This window comes from Sapajus apella, unplaced genomic scaffold (genome assembly GCF_009761245.1).
Source record: "Sapajus apella isolate SASKATOON/1434 unplaced genomic scaffold, GSC_monkey_1.0 scaffold36, whole genome shotgun sequence".
Taxonomy (NCBI): Eukaryota; Metazoa; Chordata; class Mammalia; order Primates; family Cebidae; genus Sapajus; species Sapajus apella.
Genome location: NW_022436976.1, coordinates 34,265,460 through 34,269,151, shown reverse-complemented (window position 1 = coordinate 34,269,151; position 3,692 = coordinate 34,265,460).

Sequence of the window (3,692 nt, the reverse complement as noted above, 5' to 3'; positions counted from 1 at the left end):
GTATATATATATGTGTGTATATATATATATATATATGTGTGTATATATATATACACATTGGCATTTTAGTAGAGACAGGGTTAGGCTGGTCTTGAACTCCTGACCTCAAATGATCTGCCCACTTGAGCCTCCCAAAGTGCTGAGATTACAGGCATGAGCCATGGCGTAAGGCCAGATTCTATACAATGTAGATCATGTACTACAGTTCTCTAGTTTTTAAATAACATTTTTAGTATTTACAATTAAAGGAAAAGATTAATGAAATCCATGGTCTATAATATTTTCCGTGTTTGCCTATTGAATGAGAAAGGAACAGAATAGAAAGAGCACAAGTCATGGAGTCAGACCAGCTCAACCACATACTAGCTGTGTGATCTCAGGCAAGTTTGCTCAATCCCTCTGGGCCTATTTCCTCATAAGTAAAGCAGGGAAAATAATAACTCCCTGAAAGTAGTTTCATGAGAATTAGCAATAACATACGCAAAACACAGCGTCTAGCAGTTAACAGTCACTCAATAGATAGTAGAGGCTATTATCATAACTTTTCAGCACCTGAATATGTTTCAAAAAGGGCAAAATGATGGTCATTTTGTAATTTTTACTTTTGCAGTATGCTAAATAAATCATCAAGTCAATTTATGGGAGTAGTTATATGACCAACAGGAAAGGCTGTAGCGTGAGTAACCCCGTGTCCCTCGCCCACGCTTTGGAAAAAAACCCTGCCTTGAACTCATGGAGATAGAGAGTCGAATGATGGTTACCAGAGACTGGGAAGGGTGGGAGCAGAGCCAGGGGCAGGGATAGTGAGTAGTGGAGATAGTTAATGGGTACAAAAACATAATTAGGTAATCTCAGAACTTTGGAGGCCAAGGTCAGGAGTTTGAGACCAGCCTGGCCACATAGTGAAACCTCATCTCTGCTAAAAATACAAAAAATTAGCTGGGCATGGTGGTGGTGGGTGCCTGTAATCTAAGCTACTTGGGAGGCTGAGGCAGGAGAAATGCTTGAACCCGGGAGGCAGAGGTTACAGTGAGCAGAGGTCTTACCACTGCACTCCAGCCTGGGTGACAAAGCAAGACTCTGTCTCAAAAAATATATATATATTTGATATTATATATCGAATTAGGTAGAATGAATAAGATCTAGTATTTATAGCACAACAAGATGGCTACAGTCAACAAATAATCTACTGTACATTTAAAAATAACTAAAAGAGTATAATTGGGTTGTTTGTAACACAAAGAAAGGATAAATGCTTGAAATGACGGATACCCCTTTTACCCTGATGTGATTATTACATGTTGCATGCCTGTATCAGAATATCTCATGTAACCCATAAATATATACACCTACTATGTACCCACAAAAATTAAAAATTGAAAACAAAAACAAAAAGCCCTGCCTTACTGTTTCATGGCCAAAATGTTTTCTTGTTTTTAATACGGAAGGCTTTTATTTGGCTTACATTACCCAACCAATCCTGCCTCCAAGAGAAAAACAAAGGATAAAATAAGCACTTTGAATAGAGATAATTATTTTGCTATAAGCCATTTTTTAAAAATTAGTTTTTAAAATTCCTCCTGCATCTTTAAAATATTTTCTTACCTTTGGGATTTTTTTGAGTTGTCAGCAGTGTTGCTAAGATAACTGCCTATTTGTTGGCTTTTTCATTTTCCCTACTTTCAGGAGAACTGCTCCTATCTCTCTGTTCTTTTTAGCGCCCCTTTGCCCCCGTTGCCCTTACATTAAACTCGTGGGCTATGAGAGTGCCAGTCCTACATCCTAACTGGTGATTATGGTCTACTTATGCCTTCTCTGTAAAAGAACTTTTGTTCTTTTTCTGTTTGACTAAAGCCTAAGACCCTAAGAAATTTTTTTTTTTTTTTTTTTTTTTTTTGAGACGGAGTTTCACTCTTGTTACCCAGGCTGGAGTGCAATGGCGCGATCTCGGCTCACCGCAACCTCCGCCTCCTGGGTTCAGGCAATTCTCCTGCCTCAGCCTCCTGAGTAGCTGGGATTACAGGCACGTGCCACCATGCCCAGCTGATTTTTTGTATTTTTAGTAGAGACGGGGTTTCACCATGTTGACCAGGATGGTCTCGATCTCTTGACCTCGTGATCCACCCGCCTCGGCCTCCCAAAGTGCTGGGATTACAGGCTTGAGCCACCGCGCCCGGCCCAGAAATTTTTTAAAAGTTAATTCATTGCAAATTACCTGTGCTATCCCACTTGAGTAATAAAATGGAAAGAGAATAGGTTTGGGCACTTGTTAGCGATAGGCCCTGACTAGTCAAGTCTCCAGTCTCCTCTCAATCCTCAGTGTTTTCATCAGTAAAGTGGTAAGTTCCACTACTCTCTTGGCCTCACAGGGCTGTGGCATAGACCATACGGTTTGAGGGGTATCAGTGTGCTTTGTATCACTGAAACCACCTTTGCAAAAATTATGACAGTGAGAAAAATCTGACATAGGAAAATTATGACAGTGAAAGAAATCTGATCTAATCAACTCTATCTTGCTTCACCTCCAAGCTGCCCTTGTTCAAATTCCTAGGCATAAGCCAAACTAACTGTAGGAGAAATTTAGTTTATAACCTAATTTAAAAAAGAGAGAGAGACAATAACAGCACCTTCCCGAAACAAACCCCCCACTTACTTGGGGACCAGACTGCCTTTGTAAAACTAACAAAATAGAAATTATGTCTCAGGAGTCATGTGGCCAGAGGCCACAAGATTCCTAACCTCCCCAATTCTCCTGTAGATAACATCACTATTGTAAAACCTAAGATTGGTATGTGGGGTATTTTTCCACCTCTGCATTCTGACGAACCAGTTGGCACTACCCAAACTGATAAACTGGCTTATCTGGTCTTGTGGCCCCCACCCAGGAACTGACCCAGCTCAAGAGGACAGCTTCAACCCTCTGATTTCACCCTCAATGGGACCAATTGGCATTACGTATTCCCTAGCCCCCTGCCTGCCAAGCTACCCTTAAAAAATCCTAGCCTCCAAATTTTCAGAGAGGCTAATATGAGTAATAATAAATTCCTGTCCTTCTGCTTAGTCAGCTCTGCACTTTTTAAACTCTTTCTCTGTTGTGAAAACTTGCTGTTCTCAGTGCTTCGGCTTTTCTGGGCAGTGGGCTAGATGAACCCATCAGGCAATGACATTATGGCTAGGTTATGCTCATTGTGGCTAGGCTGTAGTCATTCCTTTAAAGGTCATAAGGAGTCCCAGCGTTAAAGAGGAGAATTTTCTTTGTTCTCTACCATGTCCTCCCAGCCTCTGTGCTGATTTAAAACAAAACAAAACAAAAACAATGAAGTCACTTCTACCTAAGGAAAAAAAGGTAAAGGGGTTGTGTTTGGAGGTGTCAGAACAGGGAACAGGAGCAGGCAGGAAAATTGACCATCTTACTAGGCTGGGACCAAGGAGGGATGGGGAGGACGACTGGGCTGCCAGAGCATCTGATGGCTGGAAATTGGGACAGGGACAGGTGAGGGAATGCCCACTGATCTCCATGCTGAGAGTCAATTTGCTTTTCCAATAAAGTGCAAGGACCTCATGGTAAGCTGGATGTTCTGGGCTGGCTGAGTTGGGTACGACCTGTGAGTGTCAGACCCAATTAGAAGTTAGAAGGAAACATGCTGGCAAGGGTAATGTCAGCATTGGGCAGAATTCTCCCTCTCTTTCTC